This window comes from Phyllobates terribilis, unplaced genomic scaffold, assembly GCF_046119375.1.
Source record: "Phyllobates terribilis strain yellow unplaced genomic scaffold, ASM4611937v1 Scaffold_2__4_contigs__length_985480577, whole genome shotgun sequence".
Classification (NCBI taxonomy): Eukaryota; Metazoa; Chordata; class Amphibia; order Anura; family Dendrobatidae; genus Phyllobates; species Phyllobates terribilis.
Window position 1 is genome coordinate 585,991,816 of NW_027362762.1, and position 21,702 is coordinate 586,013,517.

The window sequence follows — 21,702 nt, forward strand, 5'->3', positions numbered from 1 at the left end:
AACATCACAGGTATAAGGTAATATAAAGAAGGGCAGTGTACATTGAATCGCTAATAGGTAAGTTAAAAATGAATTCCATTGGTTTCACTATGTTATTCTTAATGCCAATCTATACAGCGTATGATGACATCTTGTTCTTTATGAACACGTAATACATATTCTATACTTCACAATTGCACTATCTCAAGCCAAAACAATTCAAATTTCCATTGCCTCTATAGGAAGCTTATTAGTAAGTAAATGAAGAAAAGCTATCGGTGGATTCAAACTTATGAATGCCTGTTTACAAGACAGGTGCATTTACCCAGTAAGCCACTGGAACATCACTGGTGTAAAGCAATGTAAAGAAGGGCAGTGAACATTGAGTCGCTAATAAGGTAAGTTAAAAATGAATTCCATTGGTTTCACTGTGTTATTCTTAATGCCAATCTATAAAGCGTATGAAGACATCTTGTTTTCTATAAACACTTAATACAGATTCTATATCTCACAATTGCACTATCTCAAGCCAAAACATTTCAAATTTCCATTGCCTCTATAGGAAGCTTATTAGTAAGTAAATGAAGAAAAGCAATCAGTGGATTCAAACTCATGAATGCCTGTTTACAAGACAACTGCATTTACCCAGTAAGCCACTAGAACATCACAGGTGTCAAGCTATGTCAAGAAGTGCAGTGAACATTGAATCGCTAATAGGTAAGTTAAAAAAGAAAGCCATTGGTTTCACTATGTTATTCTTAATGCCAATCTATACAACGTATGATGACATCTTGTTCTTTATTAACACTTAATATATATTCTATACTTCACAATTGCACTATCTCAAGCCAAAACAATTCAAATCTCCATTGCCTCTATAGGAAGCTTATTAGTAAGTAAATGAAGAAAAGCTATCGGGGGATTCAAACTCATGAATGCCTGTTTACAAGACAGGTGCATTTACCCAGTAAGCCACTGGTACATCGCAGGTGAAAAGTAATGTAAAGAAGGGCAGTGAACATTGAATCGCTAATAAGGTAAGTTAAAAATGAATTCCATTGGTTTCAGTATGTTATTCTTAATGCCAATCTATAAAGCGTATGATGACATCTTGTTCTTTATGAACACGTAATACATATTCTATACTTCACAATTGCACTATCTCAAGCAAAAAATAATGCAAATTTCCAATGCCTCTAAAGAATGATTACTAGTAAGTAAATAAAAAAAAGCTATCTGTGGATTCAAACTCATGAATGCCTGTTTACAAGACAGTCGCATTAACACAGTAAGCCACTGGAACATCACAGGTATAACGTAATGTAAAGAAGGGCAGTGAATATTGAATCGCTAATAGGTAAGTTAAAAATGAATTCCATTGGTTTCACTATGTTATTCTTAATGCCAATCTATACAGCGTATGATGACATCTTTTTCTTTATGAACACGTAATACATATTCTAAACATCACAATTGCACTATCTCAAGCCAAAACTATTCAAATTTCCATTGCCTCTATAGGAAGCTTATTAGTAAGTAAATGAAGAAAAGCTATCGGTGGATTCAAACTCATGAATGCCTGTTTACAAGACAGGTGCATTTCCCAGTAAGCCACTGGTACATCACAGGTGTAAAGCAATGTAAAGAAGGGCAGTGAACATTGAATCGCTAATAGGTAAGTTAAAAAAAAATCCATTGGTTTCACTATGTTATTCTTAATGCCAATCTATAAAGCGTATGAAGACATCTTGTTTTCTATAAACACTTAATACAGATTCTATATCTCACAATTGCACTATCTCAAGCCAAAACATTTCAAATTTCCATTGCCTCTATAGGAAGCTTATTAGTAAGCAAATGAAGAAAAGCAATCAGTGGATTCAAACTCATGAATGCCTGTTTACAAGACAACTGCATTTACCCAGTAAGCCACTAGAGCATCACAGGTGTCAAGCTATGTCAAGAAGTGCAGTGAACATTGAATCGCTAATAGGTAAGTTAAAAAAGAAAGCCATTGGTTTCACTATGTTATTCTTAATGCCAATCTCTACAACGTATGATGACATCTTGTTCTTTATTAACACTTAATATATATTCTATACTTCACAATTGCACTATCTCAAGCCAAAACAATTCAAATCCCCATTGCCTCTATAGGAAGCTTATTAGTAAGTAAATGAAGAAAAGCTACCGGTGGATTCAAACTCATGAGTGCCTGTTTACAAGACAATTGCTTTTACCCAGTAAGCCACTTGAACATCACAGGTGAAAATTAATGTAAAGAAGGGCAGTGAACATTGAATCGCTAATAAGGTAAGTTAAAAATGAATTCCATTGGTTTCAGTATGTTATTCTTAATGCCAATCTATAAAGCGTATGATGACATCTTGTTCTTTATGAACACGTAATACATATTCTATACTTCACAATTGCACTATCTCAAGCAAAAAATAATGCAAATTTCCAATGCCTCTAAAGAATGATTACTAGTAAGTAAATAAAAAAAAGCTATCTGTGGATTCAAACTCATGAATGCCTGTTTACAAGACAGTCGCATTAACACAGTAAGCCACTGGAACATCACAGGTGTAACGTAATGTAAAGAAGGGCAGTGAATATTGAATCGCTAATAGGTAAGTTAAAAATGAATTCCATTGGTTTCACTATGTTATTCTTAATGCCAATCTATACAGCGTATGATGACATCTTTTTCTTTATGAACACGTAATACATATTCTAAACTTCACAATTGCACTATCTCACGCCAAAACAATTCAAATTTCCATTGCCTCTATAGGAAGCTTATTAGTAAGTAAATGAAGAAAAGCTATCGGTGGATTCAAACTCATGAATGCCTGTTTACAATACAGGTGCGTTTACCCAGTAAGCCACTAGAACATCACAGGTGTAAATCAATGTAAAGAAGGGCAGTGAACATTGAATCGCTAATAGGTAAGTTATAAAAGAAAGCCATTGGTTTCACTATGTTATTCTTAATGCCAATCTATAAAACGTATGATGACATCTTGTTCTTTATTAACACTTAATATATATGCTATACTTCACAATTGCACTATCTCAAGCCAAAAACAATGCAAATTTCCATTGCCTCTAAAGAATGATTACTAGTAAGTAAATGAAAAAAAACTATCCGTGGATTCAAACTCATGAATGCCTGTTTACAAGACAGTCGCATTAACACAGTAAGCCACTGGAACATCACAGGTATAAGGTAATATAAAGAAGGGCAGTGTACATTGAATCGCTAATAGGTAAGTTAAAAATGAATTCCATTGGTTTCACTATGTTATTCTTAATGCCAATCTATACAGCGTATGATGACATCTTGTTCTTTATGAACACGTAATACATATTCTATACTTCACAATTGCACTATCTCAAGCCAAAACAATTCAAATTTCCATTGCCTCTATAGGAAGCTTATTAGTAAGTAAATGAAGAAAAGCTATCGGTGGATTCAAACTTATGAATGCCTGTTTACAAGACAGGTGCATTTACCCAGTAAGCCACTGGAACATCACTGGTGTAAAGCAATGTAAAGAAGGGCAGTGAACATTGAGTCGCTAATAAGGTAAGTTAAAAATGAATTCCATTGGTTTCACTGTGTTATTCTTAATGCCAATCTATACAGCGTATGATGACATCTTGTTCTTTAAGAACACGTAATACATATTCTATACTTCACAATTGCACTATCTCAAGCCAAAACAATTCAAATTTCCATTGCCTCTATAGGAAGCTTATTAGTAAGTAAATGAAGAAAAGCTATCGGTGGATTCAAACTCATGAATGCCTGTTTACAAAACAGGTGCATTTCCCAGTAAGCCACTGGAACATCACATGTGTAAAGCAATGTAAAGAAGGGAAGTGAACATTGAATCGCTAATAGGAAAGTTAAAAAAGAAATCCATTGGTTTCACTATGTTATTCTTAATGCCAATCTATAAAGCGTATGAAGACATCTTGTTTTCTATGACCACTTAATACAGATTCTATATCTCACAATTGCACTATCTCAAGCCAAAACAATTCAAATTTCCATTGCCTCTATAGGAAGCTTATTAGTAAGTAAATGAAGAAAAGCAATCAGTGGATTCAAACTCATGAATACCTGTTTACAAGACAGGTGCATTTACCCAGTAAGCCACTGGAACATCACAGGTGTAAAGCAATGTAAAGAATGGCAGTGAACATTGAATCGCTAATAGGTAAGTTAAAAATGAATTCCATTGGTTTCACTATGTTATTCTTAATGCCAATCTATACAGCGTATGATGACATCTTCTTCTTTATGAGCACGTAATACATATTCTATACTTCACAATTGCACTATCTCAAGCCAAAACAATTCAAATTTCCATTGCCTCTATAGGAAGCTTATTAGTACGTAAATGAAGAAAAGCTATCGGTGGATTCAAACTCATAAATGCCTGTTTACAAGACAGGAGCATTTACCCAGGAAGCCACTGGAACATCACAGTTGTAAAGCAATGTGAAAAAGGGCAGTGAACATTGAATCGCTAATAGGTAAGTTAAAAATGAATTCCATTAGTTTCACTATGTTATTCTTAATGCCAATCTATACAGCGTATGATGACATCTTGTTCTTTATTAACACTTAATATATATTCTATACTTCACAATTGCACTATCTCAAGCCAAAACAATTCAAATTTCCATTGCCTCTATAGGAAGCTTATTAGTAAGTAAATGAAGAAAAGCTATCGGTGGATTCAAACTCATGAATGCCTGTTTACAAGACAGGTGCATTTCCCAGTAAGCCACTGGTACATCACAGGTGTAAAGCAATGTAAAGAAGGGCAGTGAACATTGAATCGCTAATAGGTAAGTTAAAAAAGAAATCCATTGGTTTCACTATGTTATTCTTAATGCCAATCTATAAAGCGTATGAAGACATCTTGTTTTCTATAAACACTTAATACAGATTCTATATCTCACAATTGCACTATCTCAAGCCAAAACAATTCAAATTTCCATTGCCTCTATAGGAAGCTTATTAGTATGTAAATAAAGGAAAGCAATCAGTGGATTCAAACTCATGAATGCCTGCTTACAAGACAACTGCATTTACCCAGTAAGCCACTAGAACATCACAGTTGTCAAGCTATGTCAAGAAGTGCAGTGAACATTGAATCGCTAATAGGTAAGTTAAAAAAGAAAGCCATTGGTTTCACTATGTTATTCTTAATGCCAATCTATACAACGTATGATGACATCTTGTTCTTTATGAACACGTAATACATATTCTATACTTCACAATTGAACTATCTCAAGCCAAAAACAATGCAAATTTCCATTGCCTCTAAAGAATGATTACTAGTAAGTAAATGAAAAAAACCTATCCGTGGATTAAAACTCATGAATGCCTGTTTACAAGACAGTCGCATTAACACAGTAAGCCACTGGAACATCACAGGTATAAGGTAATATAAAGAAGGGCAGTGAACATTGAATCGCTAATAGGTAAGTTAAAAATGAATTCCATTGGTTTCACTATGTTATTCTTAATGCCAATCTATACAGCGTATGATGACATCTTGTTCTTTATGAACACGTAATACATATTCTATACTTCACATTTGCACTATCTCAAGCCAAAACAATTCAAATTTCCATTGCCTCTATAGGAAGCTTATTAGTAAGTAAATGAAGAAAAGCTATCGGGGGATTCAAACTCATGAATGCCTGTTTACAAGACAGGTGCATTTACCCAGTAAGCCACTGGAACATCACAGGTGAAAAGTAATGTAAAGAAGGGCAGTGAACATTGAATCGCTAATAAGGTAAATTAAAAATGAATTCCATTGGTTTCACTATGTTATTCTTAATGAAAATCTATACAGCGTATGATGACATCTTCTTCTTTATGAACACGTAATACATATTCTATACTTCACAATTGCACTATCTCAAGCCAAAACAATTCAAATTTCCATTGCCTGTATAGGAAGCTTATTAGTAAGTAAATGAAGAAAAGCTATCGGTGGATTCAAACTCATGAATGCCTGTTTACAAGACAGGTGCATTTACCCAGTAAGCCACTGGAAAATCACAGATGTAAAGCAATGTAAAGAAGGGCAGTGAACATTGAATCGCTAATAAGGTAAGTTAAAAATGAATTCCATTGGTTTCACTATGTTATTCTTAATGCTAATCTATACAGCGTATGATGACATCTTTTTCTTTATGAACACGTAATACATATTCTATACTTCACAATTGCACTATCTCAAGCCAAAACAATTCAAATTTCCATTGCCTCTATAGGAAGCTTATTAGTAAGTAAATGAAGAAAAGCTATGGGTGGATTCAAACTCATGAATGCCTGTTTACAATACAGGTGCGTTTACCCAGTAAGCCACTGGAACATCATAGGTGTAAAGCAATGTAAAGAAGGGCAGTGAACATTGAATTGCAAATAGGTAAGTTATAAAAGAAAGCCATTGGTTTCACTATGTTATTCTTAATGCCAATCTATAAAACGTATGATGACATCTTGTTCTTTATTAACACTTAATATATATTCTATACTTCACAATTGCACTATCTCAAGCCAAAAACAATGCAAATTTCCATTGCCTCTAAAGAATGATTACTAGTAAGTAAATGAAAAAAAACTATCCGTGGATTAAAACTCATGAATGCCTGTTTACAAGACAGTCGCATTAACACAGTAAGCCACTGGAACATCACAGGTATAAGGTAATATAAAGAAGGGCAGTGAACATTGAATCGCTAATAGGTAAGTTAAAAATAAATTCTATTGGTTTCACTATGTTATTCTTAATGAAAATCTATACAGCGTATGATGACATCTTCTTCTTTATGAACACGTAATACATATTCTATAATTCACAATTGCACTATCTCAAGCCAAAACAATTCAAATTTCCATTGCCTCTATAGGAAGCTTATTAGTAAGTAAATGAAGAAAAGCTATCGTTGGATTCAAACTCATAAATGCCTGTTTACAAGACAGGTGCATTTCACAGTAAGCCACTGGAACATCACAGGTGTAAAACAATGTAAAGAAGGGAAGTGAACATTGAATCGCTAATAGGTAAGTTAAAAAAGAAAGCCATTGGTTTCACTATGTTATTCTTAATGCCAATCTATACAACGTATGATGACATCTTGTTCTTTATGAACACTTAATATATATTCTATACTTCACAATTGCACTATATCAAGCCAAAAACAATGCAAATTTCCATTGCCTCTAAAGAATGATTACTAGTAAGTAAATGAAAAAAAACTATCCGTGGATTAAAACTCATAAATGCCTGTTTACAAGACAGTCGCATTAACACAGTAAGCCACTGGAACATCACAGGTATAAGGTAATATAAAGAAGGGCAGTGAACATTGAATCGCTAATAGGTAAGTTAAAAATGAATTCCATTGGTTTCACTATGTTATTCTTAATGCCAATCTATACAGCGTATGATGACATCTTGTTCTTTATGAACACGTAATACATATTCTATACTTCACAATTGCACTATCTCAAGCCAAAACAATTCAAATTTCCATTGCCTCTATAGGAAGCTTATTAGTAAGTAAATGAAGAAAAGCTATCGGTGGATTCACCCTCATGAATGCCTGTTTACAAAACAGGTGCATTTCCCAGTAACCCACTGGAACATCACAGGTGTAAAGCAATGTAAAGAAGGGAAGTGAACATTGAATCGCTAATAGGTAAGTTAAAAAAGAAAGCCATTGGTTTCACTATGTTATTCTTAATGCTAATCTATACAACGTATGATGACATCTTGTTCTTTATTAACACTTAATATATATTCTATACTTCACAATTGCACTATCTCAAGCCAAAACAATTCAAATTTCCATTGCCTCTATAGGAAGCTTATTTGTAAGTAAATGAAGGAAAGCTATCGGGGGATTCAAACTCATAAATGCCTGTTTACAAGACAGGTGCATTTACCCAGTAAGCCACTGGAACATCACAGGTGAAAAGTAATGTAAAGAAGGGCAGTGAACATTGAATCGCTAATAAGGTAATTTAAAAATGAATTCCATTGGTTTCACTATGTTATTCTTAATGCCAATCTATACAGCGTATGATGACATCTTCTTTATGAACACGTAATACATATTCTATACTTCACAATTGCACTATCTCAAGCCAAAAACAATGCAAATTTCCATTGCCTCTAAAGAATGATTACTAGTAAGTAAATGAAAAAAAACTATCCGTGGATTCAAACTCATGAATGCCTGTTTACAAGACAGTCGCATTAACACAGTAAGCCACTGGAACATCACAGGTATAAGGTAATATAAAGAAGGGCAGTGAACATTGAATCGCTAATAGGTAAGTTAAAAATGAATTCCATTGGTTTCACTATGTTATTCTTAATGCCAATCTATACAACGTATGATGACATCTTGTTCTTTATGAACACGTAATACATATTCTATACTTCACAATTGCACTATCTCAAGCCAAAACAGTTCAAATTTCCATTGCCTCTATAGGAAGCTTATTAGTAAGTAAATGAAGAAAAGCTATCGGTGGATTCAAACTCATGAATGCCTGTTTACAAGACAGGTGCATTTCCCAGTAAGCCACTGGAACATCACAGGTGTAAAGCAATGTAAAGAAGGGACGTGAACATTGAATCGCTAATAGGTAAGTTAATAATGAACTCCATTGGTTTCACTATGTTATTCTTAATGCCAATCTATACAGCGTATGATGACATCTTGTTCTTTATGAACACGTAATACATATTCTATATTTCACAATTGCACTATCTCAAGCCAAATCAATTCAAATTTCCATTGCTTCTACAGGAAGCTTATTAGTAAGTAAATGAAGAAAAGCAATCAGTGGATTCAAACTCATGAATGCCTGCTTACAAGACAACTGCATTTACCCAGAAAGCCACTAGAACATCACAGGTGTCAAGCAATGTCAAGAAGTGCAGTGAACATTGAATCGCTAATAGGTAAGTTAAAAAAGAAAGCCATTGGTTTCACTATGTTATTCTTAATGCCAATCTATACAGCGTATGATGACATCTTGTTCTTTATGAACACGTAATACATATTCTATACTTCACAATTGCACTATCTCAAGCCAAAACAATTCAAATTTCCATTGCCTCTATAGGAAGCTTATTAGTAAGTAAATGAAGAAAAGCTATGGGTGGATTCAAACTCATGAATGCCTGTTTACAATACAGGTGCGTTTACCCAGTAAGCCACTGGAACATCATAGGTGTAAAACAATGTAAAGAAGGGCAGTGAACATTGAATTGCTAATAGGTAAGTTATAAAAGAAAGCCATTGGTTTCACTATGTTATTCTTAATGCCAATCTATAAAACGTATGATGACATCTTGTTCTTTATTAACACTTAATATATATTCTATACTTCACAATTGCACTATCTCAAGCCAAAAACAATGCAAATTTCCATTGCCTCTAAAGAATGATTACTAGTAAGTAAATGAAAAAAAACTATCCGTGGATTAAAACTCATGAATGCCTGTTTACAAGACAGTCGCATTAACACAGTAAGCCACTGGAACATCACAGGTATAAGGTAATATAAAGAAGGGCAGTGAACATTGAATCGCTAATAGGTAAGTTAAAAATGAATTCCATTGGTTTCACTATGTTGTTCTTAATGAAAATCTATACAGCGTATGATGACATCTTCTTCTTTATGAACACGTAATACATATTCTATAATTCACAATTGCACTATCTCAAGCCAAAACAATTCAAATTTCCATTGCCTCTATAGGAAGCTTATTAGTAAGTAAATGAAGAAAAGCTATCGTTGGATTCAAACTCATAAATGCCTGTTTACAAGACAGGTGCATTTCACAGTAAGCCACTGGAACATCACAGGTGTAAAACAATGTAAAGAAGGGAAGTGAACATTGAATCGCTAATAGGTAAGTTAAAAAAGAAAGCCATTGGTTTCACTATGTTATTCTTAATGCCAATCTATACAACGTATGATGACATCTTGTTCTTTATGAACACTTAATATATATTCTATATTTCACAATTGCACTATATCAAGCCAAAAACAATGCAAATTTCCATTGCCTCTAAAGAATGATTACTAGTAAGTAAATGAAAAAAAACTATCCGTGGATTAAAACTCATAAATGCCTGTTTACAAGACAGTCGCATTAACACAGTAAGCCACTGGAACATCACAGGTATAAGGTAATATAAAGAAGGGCAGTGAACATTGAATCGCTAATAGGTAAGTTAAAAATGAATTCCATTGGTTTCACTATGTTATTCTTAATGAAAATCTATACAGCGTATGATGACATCTTCTTCTTTATGAACACGTAATACATATTCTATAATTCACAATTGCACTATCTCAAGCCAAAACAATTCAAATTTCCATTGCCTCTATAGGAAGCTTATTAGTAAGTAAATGAAGAAAAGCTATCGTTGGATTCAAACTCATAAATGCCTGTTTACAAGACAGGTGCATTTCACAGTAAGCCACTGGAACATCACAGGTGTAAAACAATGTAAAGAAGGGAAGTGAACATTGAATCGCTAATAGGTAAGTTAAAAAAGAAAGCCATTGGTTTCACTATGTTATTCTTAATGCCAATCTATACAACGTATGATGACATCTTGTTCTTTATGAACACTTAATATATATTCTATACTTCACAATTGCACTATATCAAGCCAAAAACAATGCAAATTTCCATTGCCTCTAAAGAATGATTACTAGTAAGTAAATGAAAAAAAACTATCCGTGGATTAAAACTCATAAATGCCTGTTTACAAGACAGTCGCATTAACACAGTAAGCCACTGGAACATCACAGGTATAAGGTAATATAAAGAAGGGCAGTGAACATTGAATCGCTAATAGGTAAGTTAAAAATGAATTCCATTGGTTTCACTATGTTATTCTTAATGCCAATCTATACAGCGTATGATGACATCTTGTTCTTTATGAACACGTAATACATATTCTATACTTCACAATTGCACTATCTCAAGCCAAAACAATTCAAATTTCCATTGCCTCTATAGGAAGCTTATTAGTAAGTAAATGAAGAAAAGCTATCGGTGGATTCACACTCATGAATGCCTGTTTACAAAACAGGTGCATTTCCCAGTAACCCACTGGAACATCACAGGTGTAAAGCAATGTAAAGAAGGGAAGTGAACATTGAATCGCTAATAGGTAAGTTAAAAAAGAAAGCCATTGGTTTCACTATGTTATTCTTAATGCCAATCTATACAACGTATGATGACATCTTGTTCTTTATTAACACTTAATATATATTCTATACTTCACAATTGCACTATCTCAAGCCAAAACAATTCAAATTTCCATTGCCTCTATAGGAAGCTTATTTGTAAGTAAATGAAGAAAAGCTATCGGGGGATTCAAACTCATAAATGCCTGTTTACAAGACAGGTGCATTTACCCAGTAAGCCACTGGAACATCACAGGTGAAAAGTAATGTAAAGAAGGGCAGTGAACATTGAATCGCTAATAAGGTAAGTTAAAAATGAATTCCATTGGTTTCACTATGTTATTCTTAATGCCAATCTATACAGCGTATGATGACATCTTCTTTATGAACACGTAATACATATTCTATACTTCACAATTGCACTATCTCAAGCCAAAAACAATGCAAATTTCCATTGCCTCTAAAGAATGATTACTAGTAAGTAAATGAAAAAAAACTATCCGTGGATTCAAACTCATGAATGCCTGTTTACAAGACAGTCGCATTAACACAGTAAGCCACTGGAACATCACAGGTATAAGGTAATATAAAGAAGGGCAGTGAACATTGAATCGCTAATAGGTAAGTTAAAAATGAATTCCATTGGTTTCACTATGTTATTCTTAATGCCAATCTATACAACGTATGATGACATCTTGTTCTTTATGAACACGTAATACATATTCTATACTTCATAATTGCACTATCTCAAGCCAAAACAGTTCAAATTTCCATTGCCTCTATAGGAAGCTTATTAGTAAGTAAATGAAGAAAAGCTATCGGTGGATTCAAACTCATGAATGCCTGTTTACAAGACAGGTGCATTTCCCAGTAAGCCACTGGAACATCACAGGTGTAAAGCAATGTAAAGAAGGGACGTGAACATTGAATCGCTAATAGGTAAGTTAAAAAAGAAAGCCATTGGTTTCACTATGTTATTCTTAATGCCAATCTATACAACGTATGATGACATCTTGTTCTTTATTAACACTTAATATATATTCTATACTTCACAATTGCACTATCTCAAGCCAAAACAATTCAAATTTCCATTGCTTCTATAGGAAGCTTATTAGTAAGTAAATGAAGAAAAGCTATCGGGGGATTCAAACTCATGAATGCCTGTTTACAAGACAGGTGCATTTACCCAGTAAGCCACTGGAACATCACAGGTGAAAAGTAATGTAAAGAAGGGCAGTGAACATTGAATCGCTAATAAGGTAAGTTAAAAATGAATTCCATTGGTTTCACTATGTTATTCTTAATGCTAATCTATACAGCGTATGATGACATCTTTTTCTTTATGAACACGTAATACATATTCTATACTTCACAATTGCACTATCTCAAGCCAAAACAATTCAAATTTCCATTGCCTCTATAGGAAGCTTATTAGTAAGTAAATGAAGAAAAGCTATGGGTGGATTCAAACTCATGAATGCCTGTTTACAATACAGGTGCGTTTACCCAGTAAGCCACTGGAACATCATAGGTGTAAAACAATGTAAAGAAGGGCAGTGAACATTGAATTGCTAATAGGTAAGTTATAAAAGAAAGCCATTGGTTTCACTATGTTATTCTTAATGCCAATCTATAAAACGTATGATGACATCTTGTTCTTTATTAACACTTAATATATATTCTATACTTCACAATTGCACTATCTCAAGCCAAAAACAATGCAAATTTCCATTGCCTCTAAAGAATGATTACTAGTAAGTAAATGAAAAAAAACTATCCGTGGATTAAAACTCATGAATGCCTGTTTACAAGACAGTCGCATTAACACAGTAAGCCACTGGAACATCACAGGTATAAGGTAATATAAAGAAGGGCAGTGAACATTGAATCGCTAATAGGTAAGTTAAAAATGAATTCCATTGGTTTCACTATGTTGTTCTTAATGAAAATCTATACAGCGTATGATGACATCTTCTTCTTTATGAACACGTAATACATATTCTATAATTCACAATTGCACTATCTCAAGCCAAAACAATTCAAATTTCCATTGCCTCTATAGGAAGCTTATTAGTAAGTAAATGAAGAAAAGCTATCGTTGGATTCAAACTCATAAATGCCTGTTTACAAGACAGGTGCATTTCACAGTAAGCCACTGGAACATCACAGGTGTAAAACAATGTAAAGAAGGGAAGTGAACATTGAATCGCTAATAGGTAAGTTAAAAAAGAAAGCCATTGGTTTCACTATGTTATTCTTAATGCCAATCTATACAACGTATGATGACATCTTGTTCTTTATGAACACTTAATATATATTCTATATTTCACAATTGCACTATATCAAGCCAAAAACAATGCAAATTTCCATTGCCTCTAAAGAATGATTACTAGTAAGTAAATGAAAAAAAACTATCCGTGGATTAAAACTCATAAATGCCTGTTTACAAGACAGTCGCATTAACACAGTAAGCCACTGGAACATCACAGGTATAAGGTAATATAAAGAAGGGCAGTGAACATTGAATCGCTAATAGGTAAGTTAAAAATGAATTCCATTGGTTTCACTATGTTATTCTTAATGAAAATCTATACAGCGTATGATGACATCTTCTTCTTTATGAACACGTAATACATATTCTATAATTCACAATTGCACTATCTCAAGCCAAAACAATTCAAATTTCCATTGCCTCTATAGGAAGCTTATTAGTAAGTAAATGAAGAAAAGCTATCGTTGGATTCAAACTCATAAATGCCTGTTTACAAGACAGGTGCATTTCACAGTAAGCCACTGGAACATCACAGGTGTAAAACAATGTAAAGAAGGGAAGTGAACATTGAATCGCTAATAGGTAAGTTAAAAAAGAAAGCCATTGGTTTCACTATGTTATTCTTAATGCCAATCTATACAACGTATGATGACATCTTGTTCTTTATGAACACTTAATATATATTCTATACTTCACAATTGCACTATATCAAGCCAAAAACAATGCAAATTTCCATTGCCTCTAAAGAATGATTACTAGTAAGTAAATGAAAAAAAACTATCCGTGGATTAAAACTCATAAATGCCTGTTTACAAGACAGTCGCATTAACACAGTAAGCCACTGGAACATCACAGGTATAAGGTAATATAAAGAAGGGCAGTGAACATTGAATCGCTAATAGGTAAGTTAAAAATGAATTCCATTGGTTTCACTATGTTATTCTTAATGCCAATCTATACAGCGTATGATGACATCTTGTTCTTTATGAACACGTAATACATATTCTATACTTCACAATTGCACTATCTCAAGCCAAAACAATTCAAATTTCCATTGCCTCTATAGGAAGCTTATTAGTAAGTAAATGAAGAAAAGCTATCGGTGGATTCACACTCATGAATGCCTGTTTACAAAACAGGTGCATTTCCCAGTAACCCACTGGAACATCACAGGTGTAAAGCAATGTAAAGAAGGGAAGTGAACATTGAATCGCTAATAGGTAAGTTAAAAAAGAAAGCCATTGGTTTCACTATGTTATTCTTAATGCCAATCTATACAACGTATGATGACATCTTGTTCTTTATTAACACTTAATATATATTCTATACTTCACAATTGCACTATCTCAAGCCAAAACAATTCAAATTTCCATTGCCTCTATAGGAAGCTTATTTGTAAGTAAATGAAGAAAAGCTATCGGGGGATTCAAACTCATAAATGCCTGTTTACAAGACAGGTGCATTTACCCAGTAAGCCACTGGAACATCACAGGTGAAAAGTAATGTAAAGAAGGGCAGTGAACATTGAATCGCTAATAAGGTAAGTTAAAAATGAATTCCATTGGTTTCACTATGTTATTCTTAATGCCAATCTATACAGCGTATGATGACATCTTCTTTATGAACACGTAATACATATTCTATACTTCACAATTGCACTATCTCAAGCCAAAAACAATGCAAATTTCCATTGCCTCTAAAGAATGATTACTAGTAAGTAAATGAAAAAAAACTATCCGTGGATTCAAACTCATGAATGCCTGTTTACAAGACAGTCGCATTAACACAGTAAGCCACTGGAACATCACAGGTATAAGGTAATATAAAGAAGGGCAGTGAACATTGAATCGCTAATAGGTAAGTTAAAAATGAATTCCATTGGTTTCACTATGTTATTCTTAATGCCAATCTATACAACGTATGATGACATCTTGTTCTTTATGAACACGTAATACATATTCTATACTTCATAATTGCACTATCTCAAGCCAAAACAGTTCAAATTTCCATTGCCTCTATAGGAAGCTTATTAGTAAGTAAATGAAGAAAAGCTATCGGTGGATTCAAACTCATGAATGCCTGTTTACAAGACAGGTGCATTTCCCAGTAAGCCACTGGAACATCACAGGTGTAAAGCAATGTAAAGAAGGGACGTGAACATTGAATCGCTAATAGGTAAGTTAAAAAAGAAAGCCATTGGTTTCACTATGTTATTCTTAATGCCAATCTATACAACGTATGATGACATCTTGTTCTTTATTAACACTTAATATATATTCTATACTTCACAATTGCACTATCTCAAGCCAAAACAATTCAAATTTCCATTGCTTCTATAGGAAGCTTATTAGTAAGTAAATGAAGAAAAGCTATCGGGGGATTCAAACTCATGAATGCCTGTTTACAAGACAGGTGCATTTACCCAGTAAGCCACTGGAACATCACAGGTGAAAAGTAATGTAAAGAAGGGCAGTGAACATTGAATCGCTAATAAGGTAAGTTAAAAATGAATTCCATTGGTTTCACTATGTTATTCTTAATGCTAATCTATACAGCGTATGATGACATCTTTTTCTTTATGAACACGTAATACATATTCTATACTTCACAATTGCACTATCTCAAGCCAAAACAATTCAAATTTCCATTGCCTCTATAGGAAGCTTATTAGTAAGTAAATGAAGAAAAGCTATGGGTGGATTCAAACTCATGAATGCCTGTTTACAATACAGGTGCGTTTACCCAGTAAGCCACTGGAACATCATAGGTGTAAAACAATGTATAGAAGGGCAGTGAACATTGAATTGCTAATAGGTAAGTTATAAAAGAAAGCCATTGGTTTCACTATGTTATTCTTAATGCCAATCTATAAAACGTATGATGACATCTTGTTCTTTATTAACACTTAATATATATTCTATACTTCACAATTGCACTATCTCAAGCCAAAAACAATGCAAATTTCCATTGCCTCTAAAGAATGATTACTAGTAAGTAAATGAAAAAAAACTATCCGTGGATTAAAACTCATGAATGCCTGTTTACAAGACAGTCGCATTAACACAGTAAGCCACTGGAACATCACAGGTATAAGGTAATATAAAGAAGGGCAGTGAACATTGAATCGCTAATAGGTAAGTTAAAAATGAATTCCATTGGTTTCACTATGTTATTCTTAATGAAAATCTATACAGCGTATGATGACATCTTCTTCTTTATGAACACGTAATACATATTCTATAATTCACAATTGCACTATCTCAAGCCAAAACAATTCAAATTTCCATTGCCTCTATAGGAAGCTTATTAGTAAGTAAATGAAGAAAAGCTATCGTTGGATTCAAACTCATAAATGCCTGTTTACAAGACAGGTGCATTTCACAGTAAGCCACTGGAACATCACAGGTGTAAAACAATGTAACGAAGGGAAGTGAACATTGAATCGCTAATAGGTAAGTTAAAAAAGAAAGCCATTGGTTTCACTATGTTATTCTTAATGCCAATCTATACAACGTATGATGACATCTTGTTCTTTATGAACACTTAATATATATTCTATATTTCACAATTGCACTATATCAAGCCAAAAACAATGCAAATTTCCATTGCCTCTAAAGAATGATTACTAGTAAGTAAATGAAAAAAAACTATCCGTGGATTAAAACTCATAAATGCCTGTTTACAAGACAGTCGCATTAACACAGTAAGCCACTGGAACATCACAGGTATAAGGTAATATAAAGAAGGGCAGTGAACATTGAATCGCTAATAGGTAAGTTAAAAATGAATTCCATTGGTTTCACTATGTTATTCTTAATGAAAATCTATACAGCGTATGATGACATCTTCTTCTTTATGAACACGTAATACATATTCTATAATTCACAATTGCACTATCTCAAGCCAAAACAATTCAAATTTCCATTGCCTCTATAGGAAGCTTATTAGTAAGTAAATGAAGAAAAGCTATCGTTGGATTCAAACTCATAAATGCCTGTTTACAAGACAGGTGCATTTCACAGTAAGCCACTGGAACATCACAGGTGTAAAACAATGTAAAGAAGGGAAGTGAACATTGAATCGCTAATAGGTAAGTTAAAAAAGAAAGCCATTGGTTTCACTATGTTATTCTTAATGCCAATCTATACAACGTATGATGACATCTTGTTCTTTATGAACACTTAATATATATTCTATACTTCACAATTGCACTATATCAAGCCAAAAACAATGCAAATTTCCATTGCCTCTAAAGAATGATTACTAGTAAGTAAATGAAAAAAAACTATCCGTGGATTAAAACTCATAAATGCCTGTTTACAAGACAGTCGCATTAACACAGTAAGCCACTGGAACATCACAGGTATAAGGTAATATAAAGAAGGGCAGTGAACATTGAATCGCTAATAGGTAAGTTAAAAATGAATTCCATTGGTTTCACTATGTTATTCTTAATGCCAATCTATACAGCGTATGATGACATCTTGTTCTTTATGAACACGTAATACATATTCTATACTTCACAATTGCACTATCTCAAGCCAAAACAATTCAAATTTCCATTGCCTCTATAGGAAGCTTATTAGTAAGTAAATGAAGAAAAGCTATCGGTGGATTCACACTCATGAATGCCTGTTTACAAAACAGGTGCATTTCCCAGTAACCCACTGGAACATCACAGGTGTAAAGCAATGTAAAGAAGGGAAGTGAACATTGAATCGCTAATAGGTAAGTTAAAAAAGAAAGCCATTGGTTTCACTATGTTATTCTTAATGCCAATCTATACAACGTATGATGACATCTTGTTCTTTATTAACACTTAATATATATTCTATACTTCACAATTGCACTATCTCAAGCCAAAACAATTCAAATTTCCATTGCCTCTATAGGAAGCTTATTTGTAAGTAAATGAAGAAAAGCTATCGGGGGATTCAAACTCATAAATGCCTGTTTACAAGACAGGTGCATTTACCCAGTAAGCCACTGGAACATCACAGGTGAAAAGTAATGTAAAGAAGGGCAGTGAACATTGAATCGCTAATAAGGTAAGTTAAAAATGAATTCCATTGGTTTCACTATGTTATTCTTAATGCCAATCTATACAGCGTATGATGACATCTTCTTTATGAACACGTAATACATATTCTATACTTCACAATTGCACTATCTCAAGCCAAAAACAATGCAAATTTCCATTGCCTCTAAAGAATGATTACTAGTAAGTAAATGAAAAAAAACTATCCGTGGATTCAAACTCATGAATGCCTGTTTACAAGACAGTCGCATTAACACAGTAAGCCACTGGAACATCACAGGTATAAGGTAATATAAAGAAGGGCAGTGAACATTGAATCGCTAATAGGTAAGTTAAAAATGAATTCCATTGGTTTCACTATGTTATTCTTAATGCCAATCTATACAACGTATGATGACATCTTGTTCTTTATGAACACGTAATACATATTCTATACTTCACAATTGCACTATCTCAAGCCAAAACAGTTCAAATTTCCATTGCCTCTATAGGAAGCTTATTAGTAAGTAAATGAAGAAAAGCTATCGGTGGATTCAAACTCATGAATGCCTGTTTACAAGACAGGTGCATTTCCCAGTAAGCCACTGGAACATCACAGGTGTAAAGCAATGTAAAGAAGGGACGTGAACATTGAATCGCTAATAGGTAAGTTAAAAAAGAAAGCCATTGGTTTCACTATGTTATTCTTAATGCCAATCTATACAACGTATGATGACATCTTGTTCTTTATTAACACTTAATATATATTCTATACTTCACAATTGCACTATCTCAAGCCAAAACAATTCAAATTTCCATTGCTTCTATAGGAAGCTTATTAGTAAGTAAATGAAGAAAAGCTATCGGGGGATTCAAACTCATGAATGCCTGTTTACAAGACAGGTGCATTTACCCAGTAAGCCACTGGAACATCACAGGTGAAAAGTAATGTAAAGAAGGGCAGTGAACATTGAATCGCTAATAAGGTAAGTTAAAAATGAATTCCATTGGTTTCACTATGTTATTCTTAATGCCAATCTATACAGCGTATGATGACATCTTGTTCTTTATGAACACGTAATACATATTCTATACTTCACAATTGCACTATCTCAAGCCAAATCAATTCAAATTTCCATTGCCTCTATAGGAAGATTATTAGTAAGTAAATGAAGAAAAGCTATCGGTGGATTCAAACTCATGAATGCCTGTTTACAATACAGGTGCGTTTACCCAGTAAGCCACTGGAACATCACAGGTGTAAAGCACTGTAAAGAAGGGCAGTGAACATTGAATCGCTAATAGGTAAGTTAATAATGAATTCCATTGGTTTCACTATGTTATTCTTAATGCCAATCTATACAGCGTATGATGACATCTTGTTCTTTATTAACACTTAATATATATTCTATACTTCACAATTGCACTATATCAAGCCAAAAACAATGCAAATTTCCATTGCCTCTAAAGAATGATTACTAGTAAGTAAATGAAAAAAAACTATACGTGGATTAAAACTCATAAATGCCTGTTTACAAGACAGTCGCATTAACACAGTAAGCCACTGGAACATCACAGGTATAAGGTAATATAAAGAAGGGCAGTGAACATTGAATCGCTAATAGGTAAGTTAAAAATGAATTCCATTGGTTTCACTATGATATTCTTAATGCCAATCTATACAGCGTATGATGACATCTTGTTCTTTATGAACACGTAATACATATTCTATACTTCACAATTGCACTATCTCAAGCCAAAACAATTCAAATTTCAATTGCCTCTATAGGAAGCTTATTAGTAAGTAAATGAAGAAAAGCTATCGGTGGATTCACACTCATGAATGCCTGTTTACAAGACAGGTGCATTTCCCAGTAAGCCACTGGAACATCACAGGTGTAAAGCAATGTAAAGAAGGGAAGTTAACATTGAATCGCTAATAGGTAAGTTATAAAAGAAAGCCATTGGTTTCACTATGTTATTCTTAATGCCAATCTATACAACGTATGATGACATCTTGTTCTTTATTAACACTTAATATATATTCTATACTTCACAATTGCACTATCTCAAGCCAAAACAATTCAAATTTCCATTGCCTCTATAGGAAGCTTATTAGTAAGTAAATGAAGAAAAGCTATCGGGGGATTCAAACTCATGAATGCCTGTTCACAAGACAGGCAAATTTACCCAGTAAGCCACTGGAACATCACAGGTGAAAAGTAATGTAAAGAAGGGCAGTGAACATTGAATCGTTAATAAGGTAAGTTAAAAATGAATTCCATTGGTTTCACTATGTTATTCTTAATGCCAATCTATACAGCGTATGATGACATCTTCTTCTTTATGAACACGTAATACATATTCTATACTTCACAATTGCACTATCTCAAGCCAAAAACAATGCAAATTTCCATTGCCTCTAAAGAATGATTACTAGTAAGTAAATGAAAAAAAACTATCCATGGATTCAAACTCATGAATGCCTGTTTACAAGACAGTCGCATTAACACAGTAAGCCACTGGAACATCACAGGTATAAGGTAATATAAAGAAGAGCAGTGAACATTGAATCGCTAATAGGTAAGTTAAAAATGAATTCCATTGGTTTCACTATGTTATTCTTAATGCCAATCTATACAACGTATGATGACATCTTGTTTTTTATGAACACGTAATACATATTCTATACTTCACAATTGCACTATCTCAAGCCAAAACAATTCAAATTTCCATTGCCTCTATAGGAAGCTTATTAGTAAGTAAATGAAGAAAAGCTATCGGTGGATTCAAACTCATGAAGGCCTGTTTACAAGACAGGTGCATTTCCCAGTAAGCCACTGGAACATCACAGGTATAAAGCAATGTAAAGAAGGGACGTGAACATTGAATCGCTAATAGGTAAGTTAATAATGAATTCCATTGGTTTCACTATGTTATTCTTAATGCCAATCTATACAGCGTATGATGACATCTTGTTCTTTATGAACACGTAATACATATTCTATATTTCACAATTGCACTATCTCAAGCCAAATCAATTCAAATTTCCATTGCTTCTATAGGAAGCTTATTAGTAAGTAAATGAAGAAAAGCAACCAGTGGATTCAAACTCATGAATGCCTGCTTACAAGACAACTGCATTTACCCAAAAAGCCACTAGAACATCAC